Raw genomic sequence first — 21108 nt, 5'->3', positions numbered from 1 at the left:
GAGATGGAAGGAAAGGACGAATCCAGGGAAAGTGGAGAGATGGAGAGAGCTGAAGGGGTGGAGGGAAGAGGAAGGAGAGAAGGGATATGGATGGAAGAGGATAAGAATGAGGATGGAAGGGAAAGAGTGAGGATGGAGGGGAAGGAGTAAGGATGGAAGGGAAGGAGTAAGGATGGAAGAGAGTAAAGATGGAAGGGGAGGAGTAAGGATGGAAGGAAACGAGTAAGCATGGAAGGGAAGGAGTAAAGATGGAAGGGAAGTAAGGATGCATGGAAGGGAAGGAGTAAGACTGGAGGGAAGGATTAAGGATGGAAGGACAGGAGTCAGGATGGAAGCAAGAAGTTAGGGTGGAGGGAGGGAAGGAGGAATGCATGAATGAGCTCTGAACTTGTTAATATTTGCTAGAAGAAAGACTGGTCTCTCCCTGCAGGTATGGATGGAGAGATGGAAGGGATGGAGGAAAGGATGGAGAGAAGAACTGTGGGAGTGGAAAGAAAGGAAAAGTAAAGGGACAGGAAGGATGGGGGAAAGGATGGGGGAAAGAATGGACTGAAGTATTGTAGTAGTGAAGAGAATGGAAAAACGGAAGGAAAGAAGTGATGAAAGAGAGATGAATAGGGTGGAGAAAGGAGGAAGATTTGGAGGTAATGAGATGTAAGGAGGGTGAAGGGATGGATGAAAATGAAAGTAGAGAAAGGAAAAGGAAATGAAACGAGAGGAAAAAAAAAAGGGAAGGGAAAAAAGAAGGAATGACAGGAGAGGAAAGGAAAAAAGGAAAGAAATAGAGCAGGAAAGAAGGGAAAAGAAAGGAAGGAAATTAAAGGAAAGGGAAAATGGAAGAAAGGAAGGATATAGAGGGAGAAACCGAGAGAGTGGAGGGAAGGGGAAGAATGGAGGGAAGAAATAAGAAAGGTAAATGGAAGGGAAGGAGTATGGAAAGGGGGAAGGGATGGAAAGAAAGACCAGGGACATAGAAAAGAACAAAGGGAGTAGAGGGAAGGAATAGGGATTGAGGGAAAGGGTAAGGATGGAAGGAAGGTGTAAGGATGGAAGGAAGATGTAAGAATGGAGGGAAAGAGTCAGTATGAAGGGAAGCAAAGTTAATAGTGGCTGTTATAATATTAGTCTCTCACTGGAGGTGGGATGGAGGGGTCGAGGAAGAGATGGAGAGACGAACTGGAGGAGTGGTGGGAGGGATGGAGGCATGGAGAGAACTGGAGGAGTGGAGGGGGAGATAGAAAATAGGAGAGAGAGGGAGGGAGGGAAGTAGGAGATGAGCAGCAGGAAAGATGAAAAAGAAGGAGGGAATGGATGAATGGAAGGTGGGGGTAGAGGGAAAGGAACAGTAGATGGAAGGAAGAATGGACGTGAGAAAAGTCTGGAGCGATGAGAGTGGAGAGAAAGAAAATATGTTGTGTAAAAAGGAGGAAAAGACAAAGTGGATGGGAAAAGGTGAAGGAAAAAGAAAGAAGAGGGAGAAAGGAAAAGATGGAGAAGCGAGAGGGATGGGGTACAAATGAAAGCAAACAACAATAAATTTAGTGGTCCATTTGAGGCAATTTTTCAGAGAGACTATTATAACTACATCTAATTATATGAGTAGAAGACAAGGATAGAGAAGAAAAAAAGAGAAAAGAGTGGAAAAGAAAGAGGGTAGAAGCGAGGGAAAAGAAATAGAAAACAGAGAGAAAAGGAAAGGATGGTGAGACAGATGACGAATGGAATAGGAAGGGGGAAAGAATAAGGGAAAATATAGAGAAAAAAGAGAGAAAAGGAAAAAAAAAAAACAGGAGACAACAGAGGAATGGAAGGAAGACACGAAAGGAAGGGAGGAAGAAATGAGTGAACAGACGTGGAGAACAGACAGAAATGAATGATGGGAGAGAAGTGAAATGGAGGGAAGAATGGAAGGGAAATGGGAAGGAATTTGGAGATATATGTAGCGAAAGAAGAGAAAAGGAAAGGAGAGACGGGAAAGGCAGGGAGGGAGGAAGGGAAAATGAAAAAGGAAAAGGAAGGGATGAGGAAACAGGTGAAGAGAAAAGACAGAAAAGGAAAGAATGGGGAGAAAAGAAACGGAAGGAAAGAATAAAAGGAGGAAGAGGAAGTACACAGAAAAAGGACTGGAATAAGAAAAGCATTAGAGTTGGAAAAGGGAGTGGGAAAATGAGTATAATGATAAAAGGAAATAAGAGGAAAATAGCAAGACAGGGGCGCAGAAGAGCAAAGAGGTAGGTAAAGAAAGGAGGATGGAAAAGGACGGAGGGAGGGAAGAGGGAGAGATAAAGAGAGAAGCGTGGAAGGAAAGGAGGAAGACAGTTAAGGAAAAGGTTGATTGGAGACGAAATATGAAAAAGACAGAGAGAGAGAGAGAGAGAGAGAGAGAGAGAGAGAGAGAGAGAGAGAGAGAGAGAGAGAAGCAGGAAGAGGGAAAGGGGAGTGGGAGGCACATGGTGAGCTATGTGTGTGGAAGACTGAGTCAGATCCTTGAGAGAGAGAGAGAGAGAGAGAGAGAGAGAGAGAGAGAGAGAGAGAGGGAGAGAGAGAGAGAGAGAGAGAGAGAGAGGGTCAGTTAGAATGTAAAGAAGGACAGAAATTTAGGGAGACTCAAGGGAATTTCGGGAAAGAAGAGGCAAAGAGAGTAAAGAGAGGAGTATATACAGCAAAGAAAATAAAGAGAGGGAGAAAGACAAATGAAATACAGAAAGAATGGCTGTAAAGGGTGAAAAAAGAGGAAAAATAACAATAAAAATGGAATGGGGTGACGAAAAGGGAGAAAGACAGAGAGGAGAAGGAATAGACAAGGAGGGAAGAACCGGAGGAAGAGGTACAGTAGAGGGAAAGACAACCGGTTCGTGGAGAGAGTCTGGAAATATGGCTGGAAATGAAGGATAGGAATGTAGGGAAATGAATAGGAAATGAAAGAGATTAACACTAGAATATGATGTTAGTTCCAAAGAAGTGCTATGAAAAGTGTGAAGAGCCTTAATGTTGTCCTACTCTGCCACTAAACTGTAACCAAGAGAATAGCTCTAGATTACAGCTCTAGTCACGAAGAAGTGCTCTGGAAACGATGTAGCTCCGTAGTTTTGCCTTATTCTGTCACTGAGCTACGGGAAATAGATGCAGGAAGACAATAATCTCCGCCATGTTGAGGTGGACGGATGATAATATCTTAAGAGTACTAACCATGCATTATTAATTACATGTTTTTTTTTCTAATGGTGTGTGTGTGTGTGTGTGTGTGTGTGTGTGTGTGTGTGTGTGTGTGTGTGTGTGTGTGTGTGTGTGTGTGTGTGTGTGTGTGTGTGTGTGTGTGTGTGTGTGTGTGTGTGTGTGTGTGTGTGTGTGTGTGTGTGTGTGTGTGTGTGTGTGTGTGTGTGTGTGTGTGTGTGTGTGTGTGTGTGTGTGTGTGTGTGTGTGTGTGTGTGTGTGTGTGTGTGTGTGTGTGTGTGTGTGTGTGTGTGTGTGTGTGTGTGTGTGTGTGTGTGTGTGTGTGTGTGTGTGTGTGTGTGTGTGTGTGTGTGTGTGTGTGTGTGTGTGTGTGTGTGAGTGTGTGTGTGTGTGTGTGTGTGTGTGTGTGTGTGTGTGTGTGTGTGTGTGTGTGTGTGTGTGTGTGTGTGTGTGTGTGTGTGTGTGTGTGTGTGTGTGTGTGTGTGTGTGTGTGTGTGTGTGTGTGTGTGGGTGTGTGTGTGTGTGTGTGTGTGTGTGTGTGTGTGTGTGTGTGTGTGTGTGTGTGTGTGTGTGTGTGTGTGTGTGTGTGTGTGTGTGTGTGTGTGTGTGTGTGTGTGTGTTCGTGCGTACTCACTGTAATGTAGTATCTGACACCTTGTATAGCCTGTAACCTTATATACTCGTACCTAACTCGACATGTTGCTGAGGGCTCGGGTTTTCTCTCCAAGTTAATAAACAGGCGTGAATACAGCACACAATGGAGTGGGTGGGGAGGAAGAGGACACGACAGAGGAAGCAGCTGTATCGTATGACCATGAAATTTTTTTGGCCAAGTGGCTGGCGGTCAGGTTTAATCAATTTGGCTTGGGGTCATCTTTTTCAGGGCTCTCCTCGATATCTCCTGGCGAGTTTCATCAGATTAGGATAGACTTTCGAACAGTGAGGGATGGATAGAGTCTTAATAAAACTCTTACAGTGTGGGAGGCCTTTCCTTACTTGAATAAAATCGCAAGGCAGCAGAAAGAATAATAAAGAAAGGACGTCACCCCGATCCAGGTCGAGTTTATGTTGATTCATCCATTTTATTCCCTATACTTTAATACAGACCTTTTCCGCTAATAATTCAGCACCGACCATGTTAACCTTCTCATGGGCAGGGTAACTCTAGTATTCTAATCAGGGTAACACCAGACGATTTTATTCAGTCGAGAGTGAGTTATGAAAATCTGAAAGTGATAATACTGTCGCCTTTGCTTATCACACCAGAGGTGAAATGTAGGAGGGTGGTCGTATAGGAATGGGCATTATGGGCTGGAGCATGATGAGTGGCAGGGTATGACGGAAGAAGTATACCCTGTGAAGATAGTGGGTGGCAGGGTATGACGGGAGAAGTATACCCTGTGGAGATAGTGGGTGGCAGGGTATGACGGGAGAAGTATACCCTGTGGAGATAGTGGGTGGCAGGGGATGGGAGAATTATACCCTATGAAGATAGTGAGTGGCAAGGGATGACGGGAGAAGTATACCCTGTGGAAACAGTTGGTGGCAGGGTATGACGGGAGAAGTATATATACCCTTTGGAGATGGTGGGTGGCAGGGGATGATGGGAGAAGTATACCCTGTGGAGAGGGTGGGTGGCAGGGGATGACAGGAGAAATATACACTGTTGAGATGGTGGGTGGCAGAGGATGACGGGAGAAAGATACCCTGTGGAGATAGTCGGTGGCAGGGGATGACGGGAGAAGTATACCCTGTGAAGATGGACGGGGTTGATGGCAGGTGGTAGAGGACAAAGGGAGATGCATTTCCTGTGAAAATGTGGGGATTTTACCACAGTAGAGAAATGGGAGAAATGTGATGGAATGATGGAGGGTGTCTGGGTGGTACAGGAAGGCAGGGGTAGTATCCACTGTGAAGATGTGCGTTCTGCTCGTGTAGTGTGCGGTAGATTGGGTTCATGATGGGTGGCGGTGGATGACAGGGGAAGGATTGTGGGTACGTGCAATAAATTCGGTTGGTATGGTAAGAAACTCGACAGAAGGATCAAAAAATAAGATCGACGGGCTGAATGGAGAGGGAGAAAAAGGACTTTGTAGGTAATGGGTGGTAGGAGATGACGGGAGAAGTATTTACTGTCTATCTATCTATCTATCTATCTATTGCCAGACGCCATAATCCCGCAAGGGGTGGCCATTTGACTTTGAGTTATTTGTTTTACGGGGAGGGGCACTCACCCTCCACCAACCCGCTTGTTGACACGTAGGGAGCACGTATGGTTTGGTTATATGGTTACCTCTCAGCGTTGTAAATGGTTTCTTGGCTTACAGGAAACCATTTGGCTTGTCACTCAATGTAAAGCCACCTGTAAAGGAAAGAAAAGCAATAAGAAGTGACAGGAAAGATGGGAGAAATAGGAAGAAAGGAGAAATAGGAAGAAAGGAGAGCAGGCACAGAAAAAGAATAATAAAGGCTATGAAAGAAGTAGGCAGCACTACATCAAGTGAGTGGATGATGGTCGCCACCACCTAAGAAAATTTAATATATTCGGGGTAGTTAAGTAATGGAGCTTGAGAGACTGACAGGAAGTATAACACTGTAAGCATGTGTATTCGACTGCTGTGATCGGCTGTATACTGGCTTGATGATGGGTGACAGGAAATGATAGGAAAAGTATACATTGTGAAGATAAACGTTGTAGTCGGCTGGTATGGTTTTTAAGACATTTTTTTAAATTATACCAAAAGAGAGTAAAAAAAAAAAATGGAATTGGTGGGCAAGGGAATCGAACATGGATGGTGATAAGTGGGAGGGCTGACCACACGAATACTTCCTGTTTTTAACCTTTTGACAGGAACTGCCGACGTGCGGCTTAATATCAGCTAACATCAGATGATTCTACAGCATTCTAGAGAGTCCTAAGACACCCCAAAATGTGCAAATTATTACAATCAGTGTTGCTACCAAGAACAGGGAATAGAGTATTTATTTATTTATTGAGTTTACGACGAACGATTGTATTCAGTTCACAAAAAAAAAAAAAATCACTACAGTCAAATGGGTTAAGATGGGCGTTGTATGAGGGATGGCTTTAGAGCGATGGCGAATGTTTTAGTAGATATGCATAGTTGGCTTGCCTTCACCTGACGGAACTGGGCCACTCTCACACCTTGAAAACTAAGCCGTGGGTGTATGAAATTGTATGACCTATCGTTATGAGGTCTGGAACGAGTCTCCTTGGTTAGCAGTGGAATCTGACTACACCTCGCTATCAGTTGAACTAAAATCGGTTCTGGATCTTCGTCAGGTTAGAAGATGCGCGATCTAGAAGCTACAAGAATGGCGGGATGGGCAAAGGGAAATTTTAGCTGGACAGACTTGGACGGTGTTAGGTTGTGGGGCAGGGTTATGGGAGTACACCCTGAGAAGATGAAAAATGCTGGCTGGACAATGTGGTCGTGGTGTAGAAGTATGGCCATGTTTTCTCCTTAACCACGTCAGTTTGATGGCATTTTTATCTTCATATCCACTACTCAAAGACGATTTCATTTACTTTTGGACAGATTTTCTCGAATTACTGGGATTCAAGCGTCCTTCACTCACACCTTTACTCCCAACCTGTTGTCATAAGCTGAATAAAATCGTCTGACGGGAGCAAGACCATAAGGAAACAAAGCAATAACAACAAAAAATCAAGTGCAACAACAGCAAGAACAACAAAACAACAAGAACAACAAAAACAGCAACAATAACAAGAGTATATTAAATTCGCGTCTCTCTGAACTATTTCGTGGTCTAATACTCAGGTCAAGGAAAGAAATAAGAAAATACTAAGATCCAGTGAAGGAAAAGAAGGTGGGAGGAAAAGCTATTGAGAATGTGAGGTTAGGGAGGAGGAGGAGGAGGAGGAGGAGGAGGAGGAGAAGGAGGAGGAGGAGGAGGAGGAGGAGGAGGAGGAGGAGGAGGAGGAGGAGGAGGAGGAGGAGGAGGAGGGAAAGGAAAAGAGAAGGAGGAGGAGGAAGAGGAAAAAGGAAAAGAGACGGAAGAGGAGGAAAAAGGAAAAGAGGCGGAGGAGGAGGAGGAGGAAGAAAAGAGGAAGAGGAGGAGGAAAAATGAAAAAAAGAAGGAAGAAGAGAAAAAAGGGAAAAGAGAAGGGGGAGGAGGAAGGGGGAAAGGAAAAGAGAAGAGAAGGAAAAAGGGAAAGAGAAGGAGGAGGAGGAGGTTGAAAAAGAAGAAAAAGGAAAGGAGAAGAAGGAGGAGGAAGACGAGGAGGAGGAGGAGGAGGAGGAGGAGGAGGAGGAGGAGGAAGGGAAGAGGAAGAGGAGGAGGAGGAGGAAGAGAGGAGGAGGAGGAGGAGGAGGAAGAATGAAAGTGTCAGGGGAGAAGATGACCTGTAGTGGACGAACAAGATGGAGAGAAATTTATAGTGATAGGGAGAGGAAAGGATGGGAGAGGGAGGAAATATATGAAAATGAATCAAAAGACAGAAACGAGAGAGAGAGAGAGAGAGAGAGAGAGAGAGAGAGAGAGAGAGAGAGAATATTGGCAAGTTAATAGTGTGTGCCAGACGGAAAATGGGGAGGGGAAGAGAGGCAGAGAATGCAAAAAAAAAAAAGCAATTGGGGAGAGAGAGAGAGAGAGAGAGAGAGAGAGAGAGAGAGAGAGAATATTGGCAAGTTAATAGTGTGTGCCAGACGGAAAATGGGGAGGGGAAGAGAGGCAGAGAGAGAGAGAGAGAGAGAGAGAGAGAGGAATACATGGTGAGCTATGTGTGCGGGAGGCTGAGTCAGATCCGAGAGAGAGAGAGAGAGAGAGAGAGAGAGAGAGAGAGAGAGAACTACAAGGACAAGTAGTACCTCAAAAGGTCTAACAATCCATACAGAGAAGGTATCATGAATAATGCTGCCAGGTACACAATGATATGCTACAAGTGAGAGAAAATTATAGAAAAGATGAAGGCTCTCCCTACCCACCTCTGTCACCAGCAACACAGGCAATGAAAAGGAGGTGCAGCTAACCCCAGGGGAAAAAATGTCGACCTAGGTAATTTTACAGGAAGGAAGGAAATATTCAATCTACCACAAAGCCAGGCCTACCAACACTTAGCCGAATGTAGCTTTGAACTGCTCAGTCGAAGAACTCAACTTCCTCTCTGGTAGGCGATTCCAGGCGTTGCACATCCTGTATGTAACGAAATTACCTAATATATCACAGTGGAAATGCGTCAGGTCAAACTTCTTAGTCATGACTCGGTGACCTAGTTGCTGTTTAAACTTTATTATTGCTGTCAGTCGAAGTTTTAAAAGCCATGAAGGATTTTGAAGTCCTCCATTGGCTGTCTGAGCAAACTCCTAGTCTCTGATGAAAAGACACTCAATGCCCGTAACCTTCCCTGACATCCTATGTGCCTGGTAGATGGGATCAGCTTACTTACACGTACCTGGACTCCCTCAAGCTTCACATTATCATTCTTTGGGGTCGACGACCAAAATTCCAACGCATAGGCCTATTTCAGATGTGGTCATTCAAGAGAATTGTTCAGTGAGATTTCTCTTTGATTCTACACCTAAACTCCTTCTTTATATTACCTAGAAGTATCTGTGCCTTCTTCTTTCCTTCAGCACACAGCTTGGAAAACTTAAAGTCAGTGCTGATAGGTATGCTTAAATCTTTTTCCAAGACATTAATGTTCACTGCACTTCCTAAAAAGTAGTTTGTTCTTGGATCTACATGACCAGTGTGCATCACCTTGCATCTGTCCACACTGAATGTGACATTTGCCACCATTTGGGCCACTCCCCTACTTTAACCAAGTCCCTACATAGGTATTCTATCTGCCTCTTAGCTTTGTGATGTCTGAAAATTTTGTAATTGGGTTGGTGATGCTGACAGCTATGTCACTGATGTAAATGATAAATTTTAATGGACCTGGAACTGAGCTCTGGGCACTCCACTTGTAACTGTTGTCCAGTAGGAGGCCTCCACATTAACAACTACTCTCTGCTGCCAGACATTCAACGCATTCTCAGTCCATCCAGCTAGATGTCGCTGAAATCCCAGTGCATGGGTTTTTGCCATCAACCTTCTATGAGATACTTTATCGAACGCCTTCTGGAGGTTCACATAAAGAATGTCAGTTGACAGGCACTGGTCACAGGATTTGGATATCGAAATAATGGAATACAGTAGAATTAGCAAGTTTGAGAAGGGGAAATGTAGGCCAATTAAAGTGACACTCAAAAACAGTGAAATGGCTGAAGACATGCTATAAAATGGACCGAAGTTAAATATATTTTTTTATTTGTTTATTTATTTATTTATTTATAGGTTTTGAGTCTATGTAGGTGAGAAGAGAGGACAGAGAACTGATGAAAGAGAAAATTAAAGAAGAAAAAAAGAAAAAATGACACCGAACTGAAGACAAGAGATTTTTCTTTTCTTCAAAGTCATAGGCCTACAGGTACGGAAATGGTACATAAAGGGGAGCAAATGATGAACATGGAAGGAAAATGAAGTGACAGAAGGGCAATGTGTTTAAATGGTCATGCATTCCTACACGTAACGTAAACAAGTGCTAAAGGTTTATCCAAATCCCTTTAATTAAATACATTCTCAGTTTTAATAACCCTCATGTATTATGTCTGACTGAAACAAAATTAAGTGCACAGATAAGATGTTAAATACTTTCATCTGAAGACTACAATGTTTGGAGAAAAAACAGGCTAGAGAAGGCAAGGAGAGGAGTTCTGATATTTACAAAAAACGATCCGAGGACAAAGGAGTTTCAGTTGCAAGAAGGAAACTGTTCAGGTTTTGTTGCAGTAGAAATATTAATTACGTATGTACCACCATTAACTGCAGCCTGGACAAGGGAGAAGCATGAGGCAATCTTAAATAAAACCATAATTAATCAAGAAGGAGTTATCAAGGAGGCACAGGACAGGAACAAAGGTCTGAAATGAAACGATAATTAATCAAGAAAGAGTTATCAAGGAGGCACAGGACAGGAACAAAGGTCTGAAATGAAACGATAATTAATCAAGAAAGAGTTATCAAGGAGACACAGGATAGGAACAAAGGTCTGAAATGAAACGACAACTAATCAAGAAAGAATTATAACGGAGGCAGAGGATAGGAAGAGGTCAAATTATCATTCGTGACTTCAACAGTAAGCATGTCAACTGAGTGAATTTAGAAATGTTTATAAGATATGACAGCCGGGGGAGCAGACTGCTGAAACTGATCACAAAATATCTCTTACATCAACACATAGAGGAACCAACAAGGGTGAGAGGTACTGATACTCCTTCACTGATAGATCTTGTGTTCACAAGGTATGAAAAGGAGGTATTTGGTATAAAATATGACCCACCAGTCGGTAGAAGTGATCATGTTTCATATGATTTAAGGTTTGTTTTGAAATATGACCGCCAAACTAAAAGACGTTCAAGGAAAACCGGTTAGATTTTCCCAGAGGAAAGAATGATCAGCTGTGGGAGTTTTTCCATAGACTGGGAAAATTAAGTATTGCACAAACATGATGGCGAACAGTGTCAAGCCTTCTGTGATATCGGCAAGCATGGGACTGAAATTTTCATGCCAAATGTAGAAGTCATAATAAAAGCAAAAAATCCTTGGTTTAATGCTAGATGTCAGCAAATTTAAGACTTACATGATATGCTCTGGAAACGATACAGAAGTCAAGAGTGATCAATTGTTCAAGAGATGCAGTACTGCAAGGAATAATTACACTCACTGTAGAGTGAGAAGAGAGGAAGGGAGAGCTTTTGAGAGAGTTGTCGTGACGAAAACCAAGGAGGAACCCAACATATCATATGGATCCATAAATACAAACACCAAAGTAAAGGAAAAGGTTCAATGAATTGTGAGCCATGGACAAGTATATGACGAGTAAACAGCAATGCTTGAGGTTTGTAACAATTTTTCAAGCAGTATTTGTGAAAGAAAGTGAAAATGTAAACATGACACAGAGAACAGTCTTATACATGAATGGGATTGGGCTAAACAAAGATGAAGTTAAGGACATGATGTTAGAACTGAATAAGAAAAAAGCCTTGGGGCATGACCAAATATCTGAATGGATTTTAAGTGTGCAAATTAATTTTCTCCCATATCAGAAATCTCTGAGAACTCTCTGCCGCAAGACATGTTACCTTACGTATGGAAGGCTGCTGACATAGTACCGATTTAGAAGAAAGATGAAGATGAAAATACAAGTAACTGCAAACTAATGTCACTGACAAGCATAGATGTAAAAGTTCTAGAGAAAACTATAAGGAAAAGATGGATCTTGCACCCTGAAAAAAATAAGCTTCTGTCAGATTGTAAATCTGGGATTAGGTCAGAAAGATCTTGTGTGTCCAACCTGCTGAGTTACTATGATAAGTAATTGAATCGATCATAGAGACAGTTGGACAAATTATATATTTTTGGACTTCGAAATAGCTTTTTATAAGGTACACCACAAAAGGTTGTTGTGGAAACTGGAAATGTCTCGAGGAATCACTGAAACACTCCTATGCTGGATGAAGGATTTCTTGAACGAACGGAAGATGCGAAAAGTAATAAGAGGGAAATATTCATCGTGGAGAGATGTGACAAGCTGAGTACCTCAAGGTTTAGTGTTGGTTCCACTCATGTTTTTGGCTTGTATTAATGACCTTTGTCATGCGATTAATAGGTATATGAATATGTTTGCTGATGATGCGAAGCTGGTGAAGAAAATTAATAATGAATCTTGTAAGTCTCTTCAGGTCGACATAAGTTGTATGAATGAAGCCAAATGTGGAAAATGAAGTTCACCACTGATATGCGCCACTTGATGGAGATGGGAGGTAGCCAGAGAAGACCCGACGGAAATTACACTCTTGGTGGCATAAGTCTATAGAAGCTGTAGAAAGAAAAAGCCTTGGATATTTTAGTCAATGCCAAGTTAGATTCGGGTGATCACATAAACTGTTTATTTAAAAGGGTATATTCGTGGTGGGCTAACTTTAGGGTGACATTCAAGAACATAGATGAAGACACGATCAAGGTATTCATAATCCAGTTTTTAGGGCTCAGTCTGGAATACGCCACAATTATAGGAAATCCATGAAAGAAAAAGCATATTGGTAAACTTGAGAAAAACCAAGGGGTGATACTAGATGGGTGCCCTGCTTAAAGGATTTGTATTATGAGGAGACGCTGCATCACCTGGGTCTTCCATGGCTTGAACAGGGAAGAGAGAAGGGAGATATGACAGTGTTGTTCAGGGGTGTCCAAGGGCAAGAATTTATCGATAAGAGTAATTTGACTTTGGCTGCAGTGGAGAGGATAAGAAGAAGAAAAGAGCCAAGAAAGATGCAAGGAAGTTTGGACTGCAGAAGTGAAATAAGTTACCAAATGACTCAGTGTGTGCACAAAGTATAAAATGATTTACAGTAAAATACGAAAAATTACAGACTGAGAGGACATTACGAGATCAAATTTCAAATCCTGGTAAAAAATAGGTAAATGCACACAGAGAGAGAGAGAGAGAGAGAGAGAGAGAGAGAGAGAGAGAGAGAGAGAATGGTTTACGAGTCATGTAAGCCCCTAAGCTAAAAAGTTTGAGGGCAGCCTGGCAATTACTATCCCGAAACAATATAATGCCGCGTCTAGCCCTTATTGTCTGAGAGAGAGAGAGAGAGAGAGAGAGAGAGAGAGAGAGAGAGAACCAACGTGGTAGAGATAAGCGAAGGAGATGGAAGAAGGGAAGGGGAGATAGGAAGACGAAGATAAGATGGAAGGTGGACAAGGGAAGAGACAAGATAAACAAGGGAGAGAGAGAAAAGTGAATTAAGATGGAGCGAAAGTAAGACTGGGATGGAGCGATTAGGGTAACGAGGAAGGTACAGAGGAGTTCAAAGGAGTACAATGGAGTACAAAGGAACGCAAACTGTAACACGTCAAATGGTCTTTTAGTGACATTTTGTAACAGAAAAGACTACAGCTATCAAAACTAAATATGAGAGTAGTAAATAAGGATAGTAAAGCCAAAAGGGTCTTGAGTAGAGGAGAAAGGAAATAATGGAAAGAAAGAGGGAGAGAGGGAAGGGAGATGGGAGAACAAACGAGGGAGGAAAGGGAAGAAAGTAGGATAGGAAGAGGAAGAAAATGAAGGAAATAGGGAGACGGGAAAGCATGAGAGATAGGGAAGGAAAAAAAAGGAAGGAGGGAAGGGAAAGAGAGGAGTAAGAGGGAAGACATGGAGGGAATGAAAAAGTGGAGAGAAGGAAGGTGGGAGAAATAGAGGGAAGAAAAAAGGGAGATAGAGAAGGGAGGAGAGACGGAGAGGAGGAGGAGGAAAGGGAGGGACGGAAAGAGAAATGCCAGGGAAGAAAGATAAAGGGAAGAGGGAAGTAGGCAAGTAAAGGTGAGGTAAGATGGGAAGGGATGAGGAGTGGAGGGTAGGAAGCAGGGATGGAGGGAAGGGAAAAGGAGGGCAAGGGAACAGGGTGGGGCAGAAGAATAAGGCAATCCTCGTGTAGTTAATAGGTGCTAAATTCAGGCCGTCTTGTTGCTTTGGGATACAGAGGGAGAGAAAAAAGAAAGAAAAAAAAAGAGAAGTGAAAAAACTGGGAAGCGAGGGAAAAAGAGGGAAGATGAAGTGAAGAGAGAGGTAGAGACAGGAGGGAGAGAGGACAACAAAGAACAAGGAATGAAGTGTAAGATGTGTGTGTGTGTGTGTGTGTGTGTGTGTGTGTGTGTGTGTGTGTGTGTGTGTGTGTGTGTGTGTGTGTGTGTGTGTGTGTGTGTGTGTGAGAGAGAGAGAGAGAGAGAGAGAGAGAGAGAGAGAGAGAGAGAGAGAGAGAGGACAAAAGGCAAGAGAAGAAGGGCAGAGTGGGTAAGAGGGCCTCGTAAGAAAGATGGATGGGAGGAAGTAGGAAGGAGAAAGAGCTGGGACAAGGGAGGGCAGGAAGAGAGAGAGAGAGAGAGAGAGAGAGAGAGAGAGAGAGAGAGAGAGAGAGAAACTACAATAACCAACAACCAACATGTGAAAAAGAAAAAAAAAAAAATCCTGACTCACTGAAGAGATTTAGTCACATTAGGTTCCACTTTACATGCAACCAAAATTCCATGAACACATTTATACGTACACACATGTAATCACGGTGAGCATACATACATGATACACACACACACACACACACACACACACACACACACACACACACACACACACACACACACACACACACACACACACACACACACACACACACACACACACACACACACACACACACACACACTCTCTCTCTCTCTCTCTCTCTCTCTCTCTCTCTCTCTCTTCTCTCAACAATTATCCTCCCACACAAAACATACGTCTTCTACCTCGCCTCCTCTCTCTCTCTCTCTCTCTCTCTCTCTCTCACGACACAATGGAGAGAGAGAGAGGGATGTGAGAGGGAAGTGTTATGTCACCTAATTTATCTATCCTCTCCCCCTCCATTCCCTCTTCCTTACCTCCAATATACTCAAACTTTGCTTCTCCCTTTTTCCCTCCTCCCTCTCCCTCACTTTCCCTCCCTCCCTCTCTTTTTCCCTTTCCTTATCACTTTCCGTCTCCTTCATCCTCATCCTCTCTCTCTCTCTCTCTCTCTCTCTCTCTCTCTCTCTCAATGTACTTTTCGCCTTTATTTCTCCTCCTTCCCTCCTTTTCCTCTCTCCCTCCTACCACCACCACACCCTATTTATACACCTTTTCCCTCTTCCTCTCCCTGTCACTCCATCCTCTCCCTCCCCTTCCCTCTCCCTTCATCCATTCCCTCCCTTCCTTGTCCTCCTCTCCCCCCCCCACCCCACCCCACTTATCTTACAATTGGGAGAGATATTAGGGAGGAAGCGTTCTACCTCCCTATTTATCTGTCCCCCCCCTCTCTCTCTCTCTCTCTCTCTCTAATTACCCACCTTTTTATCCTACCCTCAACCTCTTCCAACCCACCTTCCTTCCTCCTCACTTTCCCTCTCCCTCCCATCCTCTGTCTCTCCCTCTTCTCTCCCCTTCTTATTTCCTCTCCCCTATCTACCTCACCCTCTCTTTCTCCTTCGTTTTCTCTCCTCGCTCCACATATTCTCATTCCTCCCCCTCTTCCTCTTCCCCTTCTTTCCGGTTATGCTTTTCCATTCCTCCCCCCCTCCCTACGCCCACCCTTCTCCTTCCCTCCCTCCATCTTCCATTCCCTTCTGTCTCCCTCCACATCTATCCTTCACCCTGCCCATTCCTCCCTTCCGTTCTCCCTCCCCTTCTTCCTCTTCTCTTAGCTTCTAATTCATCCATCTCCTCCCTCTCCTTCTTCCACTCCTTCTACTTCTCCTCACCCCTCCTCCTTCCCTCTCACCAGCTTCCCTTCCTACCCCATACCTCCCCTCCATCAGTCTCCCTCCCTCCCCTCCCTTCATCCCCCCCCCTCCCTCTCTCTCTCTCTCTCTCTCTCTCTCTATCAATCTACCTCACTCTATTTTCTCCCTCCCTCCCTACCTCTTTTCCACCTCTCCCACTGTCACCCTCCATCCCCTTCTCCCTCACTGTTGCTGTTCCCTCTCCCTCTTCCCTTTCCTGGTATTCTGCCATTTCCCTCCTTCCCTTCCTCCCTCTCTCCTCCATCCCACCACATCCTCTCCCTCCTACCTTCCCTCCCACTCACTCTTGCCTCATCCCTCCCTCCCTCCCTCATTATTCTCAAACCCGGTCCTCTTTTTCCCATCCTCAATCTTCTTCCCACTCACTCTTACTCCATCATCTCTCTCCGTCTCTCCCTGTCTCCCTTCCACTCTCTCCCATGCCTCTCTCTCCCTCCTACCTCCCTCCCCCTACCACACAATGGGGGGGGGAGAGAGAGGGATGAGCGGGAAAGCGTTGTGTCACCCCTGGAATTACCTGCCACAGAGAAGGTGGTTAGGAGAGAGAGAGAGAGAGAGAGAGAGAGTTACATAGAGTTACATAGATACACAGACCACACAGACCTTACGGTCCCTACGAGGTGGTCCGGCCTTAATCCTAATATAGTGCATAGGAGCAGGAGAAAAGGATAGCACAGCAGAAGGCTCTCTCCCCCACCCTCCAGACCCTCCGGCATTTGCCGTACAGGAAACAAGAGAGGAAGTAATACCTTGCAGGAATGAAAAACCTGAAGGAATTTTATAGGATCGGCAGAAAGTAGAATAATATGGAAAAGGAAAATTTGGGCATACAGCCACATACTCTATGCATGCATTTTTTTTTTTTAATCAAAAGATGAATAGAATGTTTATCTATTATTTATATTCTATAATATTGTCTGTGTCTAATAGACACATGAATGCAGACGCGAATATGCAATAATTGCTCCATCCTAACTAAACGATACCAATTGCGTCGAGATACATGTCCAGTCTCTTTTTAAACATATTTATGGTACCACTTTCAATCACATTCCCAGGGAGTTTATTCCATTCGCTTACAACAGAGTAAGTGAAGAAGTTTTTGGTAGTATCAAGATTAGCCCTCCTTGCTTGCAACTTCATACCATTTCCTCGAGTTACAGTCTCGGCAATTACTGTGAATAGCTTGTTTGAATCAGTATTACTGAAGCCTTTTAGCATCTTAAAACATTCAATCAGTTGTCCCCTGAGTCTCCGTTTTCTAAGAGAGAATAGGTTTAATTCTCTGAGTCTCTCGAGGTATGGTTTATTCCTCAGGGACGGGATTAACTTGGTAGCCCTACGCTGGACCGCTTCCAGTATTTCTATATCTTTAATTAGGTGAGGCGCCTAAAACTGCACTGCAAACTTTAAGTGTGGCCTGACTATGCTTTTGTATAGGGGGATCACAATATCTTTGCTTTTATATGTAAAATGTCTTTTGATGAAGCCTAGGGTCCTGTTGGCTTTATTGGCGGCAGAGATACATTGATTCGAACATTTCAGATCGTCTGAAATTAGTACGCCTAGATCCTTAACTAGTGATGAGAGAGAGAGAGAGAGAGAGAGAGAGAGAGAGAGAGAGAGAGAGAGAGAGAGAGAGAGAGAGAGACAGAGAGAGAGAGACAGACAGACAGAGACAGAGAGAGACAGACAGCCAGACAGACAGACAGAGACAGACAGACAGAGACAGAAACAGAGAGACAGAGAGTGTGAGAGAGAGATGGAGAGAGAGAGAGAAAGAGAGAGAAGGGGGGAGGTGTTCATGAAGGGAACTTGAAAGATCTGGAAAGGTAAGATAAGAGATAGGAATATGTACGACCCAGACAGGAAGAGAAGGATGAAGACAGCAGCAGAAACCATCAAGATTAAACCACTACTACCATGTCTTACGGAACAAGAGTCTGTGTCGGGCGTGTACCTGCGTCGCTAGGTGATTGAGTAAGTCGCATTTGATACTTTATGCAGCACCTTACCACAGTGTCAGATAGCAAGGTATTTTATTCCATGTTTACCTGTCTGTTGAAGGTTAGAAATAAGCCTCATGGGAGTAGAAACATTTGCTTTAACTAGTCTTTTACATCTAAATTAATTCCTCTGAGAATGTGAAGTATTAATTGTTTTTACAGTGCCCAATGAAAAATCTACGTACTTAGACTAAATCCCATCATAGTAGGAACATAACAGGCTGAAGATATACGTGTTTCAGTATTGCTAGATTATTCTCGTAGGCCCTATGTTGTGTTCCTCAGTTTGGGTATAAGATTTGGTCATCGTTCACTCTAGTCTTTATATCTTGAGTTTCTGAGTTAAGATGAAATAAAAAATACTTCATATGTTTCGCCTCTTTCTATATGTGGGGTATTTCATCTGGTCCTGTTATCTATCAAGGTTTCTTATTGAATTTAAGAGGAAGAGATGAAAGACGCGAGATGAGATGTTGGATGGAGGGAGGGAGGGAGAATGAACACTGCGGATAGAGAAGCGGAGAAGCAAGGTGGAGAGAAAAGTGGGATGGAAAAATGGAGGGAAAGAGTAAAGGATGGAGAGATGGAAAGAAAAAGAAGTGGGAAATAAGAGGGAGAGTGATTGGGCATTGGTGATGGAGAGGAGGAGAAACAGGATAAGGAAGCAGTGTCTGGGACTTGGAATGAGATAAAATTAAACTTGAAATAAGAGAGAGAGAGAGAGAGAGAGAGAGAGAGAGAGAGAGAGAGAGAGAGAGAGAGAGAGAGAGAGAGAGAGAGAGACAGACAGACAGACAGACAGAGACAGACAGACAGACAGACACACAGACAAACAGACAGACAGACAGACAGACAGAGATAGAGAGAAACAGAGAGAGACAGAGATAGAGAGAAACAGAGAGAGAGAGAGAGAGAGAGAGAGAGATGTATATAAAGAGGTGGAAGGATAAAGTGAATGAGTATATGAGGGAGGGCGGCTTGAAGTGTCGGAAGGTACAGAGATGGAGAGGATGGCAGGCGTTTTTGCTTCAACGATCCGACAAAGAGATATTGAAAAAAATACCAATTTCTGTAAGTTGTTTCTTTTTAGATGGATTATGATTATGGTACTGGGTCTGCTTGATTAAGAGATGGATAGTAAATAAAAAAAAAATGACAATGCATCAGGCAATACAAACACTAAGTAATTATTGTTATCCCCCATATAAATGTTCATATGCATCTTTCTTTACAGCTTTATATTACCCATAACAAAATAATGCTAATAAAGATAATAACAATAATAACTAGAACACCGTAAAATTGTTCAAGGACAATTTTGATAAAGAAAAACTTCCGAGTGTCTTTGCCTACCAGAAGCCGAGCTATAAAGCGATCTTGAGGTCAAGGCCACTAATCTTGTGCGTGTCCCCTTAGGTCATTACAGTCTAGAAGTCCAACAGGTTTGGTGGCTCTAGTTTTAATACTTCATGGAAAATTAGGCTACGTGACATGCGGAATATACGGAAAAGTCCCAGTTTTTACCCCAGGCGATCTCGGAGAATAATCAACCATAAGAACCCTACTCCTTGCCACAATACAGCCGCCTTAAGGCTATAATGCACTATATTTCCGGTTTTCTAGCTTAAGTGGTATCTGAGACAGCGTGCCGGAATCCATTTTTTTTTTTTTTTTTACATTCTGAATATAGTAATATCCTGTGATTCGGTTGATAGAATGCCAACATAGTTGTTCGGAAGAAGCCTCCAGCTGGACGATTAATTTGACGAAGTTTGAAGGCTCTAGGCCAATGAGCCTCCAAGGAATGGTCATTTACTTTTTAAAAGGCAAGAAAACTTCCTACAGGGATGTGGGAAGCTATAATAATAGTAGTAATAATAATAATAATAATAATAATAATAATAATAGTAATTATAATAATGAAACAAAAGCATTTCGGGGGCCAAATGCTAATCGCCCGCTAAATTATTTTGGCTAAGGCACAAGCTACCTACAGTACAAACCATATTTGAAGAAAATTCGCAAGAACTCTACGGAATTCAGTCTCCGCGTTTCACAAAAAGCCAATCCATATTATATTGAACAAAAGCTATGTATTGGGAATCTGACTTGCACTAAATGTAGCGGAAGTTAAATGATGTAGGACCACTGAAGTGGTGGATTGCCATCGCATGCCATCAGTGATGTTTTAGTTTCGGTTTATGATAAACGTAAGCAGTTCATGATGCGTTATATATGCGTGTTCTGTTTGTGTTATTTGTGATGCGACATATGAAAGCAACGTTGGGTCTGGTTAGTACTTGGATGGGTGACCGCCTGGGAACACCAGATGCTGTTGGCATCCCTACGTGTCAAGTGGGGTTGGTGGAGGATTAGTGCCCCTCCCTGTAAAACAAATAACTCTAAGCCCTTGGCCACCCCGTGTGGGATACATGGCGTCTGGCAATGAATGAATGAAAATGAAAAGCATTCGGGGACCAAATGCTAACAGCCCGCCAAAATATGTTGTTGGTGATGGTATAACTTACCTACAACCCGGTTTCAAAAAATCCTCAAAAAATAAAGGAAATTCAGCCACCGCGTTTCACAGATAGCCAATCCATATTTCAAAATATAATGCGTTTGGCATTAGGTCGTCTTTGATCAAATCCTCACCAGAAATAATGAGCTTCTGATTTCCTGAAGGTTTGGTGAAAATTCGCCCACAACTTTTCATGAGAATTTGGCAATGGCTACATGCACACACAGACACACACTGACAAACACTACAACATCTCGCCTTGCTAAATGCGGGTGATAAAAATATATGGCAGGTGACGTAGTTGTCGTTGATCAAATTCTCACCAGAAGGTAATCACTGGTGCACATCCACATACCTGCTCTTTCCTGAAGGTTTAGTGAAAATTCGTCCTCAACTTTTCGAGGTATACTGGCAATACACACACACACACACACACACACACACACACACACACACACACACACACACACACACACACACACACACACACACACACACACACCGACAAAAAACTATATCATCTCGACTACCTAAGGCGGATGATAATAACAGTGATAATAATAATAATAATAATAATAATAATAATAATAACAGTAATAGATATTATGATGATGATGATGATGATTATTATACGGTACTTAATCAGTACTTCCGGTAGTTAGGGAACCCTTTTATCAAGATCAAGTCAATTGAAAAAATAAAAATAACTGAGAAAAACAAAAACAATGATGATAAAGAAGAGGAAGAAGAAGAAAAAGGAGGAGGAGGAGGAGGAGGAGGAGGAGGAGGAGGCGGGGGAGGAGGAGTAGGAGGAGGAGGAGGAGGAGGAGGCGGGGGAGGAGGAGGAGGAGGAGGACCAGGAACTATAAAAAAAAATAACAGCAATTAAAAAAATAAAATACCCCCGAGTGACAGACCCAAAGCAAAAATATCAGAAAACAATCAGCCATCCCCCTTTAGAATAATAATTAATAAATACACCTTTTAATAAACCCGGCCGCG

Source organism: Coenobita brevimanus, chromosome 69, assembly GCF_032717465.1.
Source record: "Coenobita brevimanus isolate Jiangsu-jjx chromosome 69, ASM3271746v2, whole genome shotgun sequence".
Taxonomy (NCBI): Eukaryota; Metazoa; Arthropoda; class Malacostraca; order Decapoda; family Coenobitidae; genus Coenobita; species Coenobita brevimanus.
The sequence above is the reverse complement of the archived record's forward strand: the minus strand, read 5'-3'. Positions refer to the sequence as shown.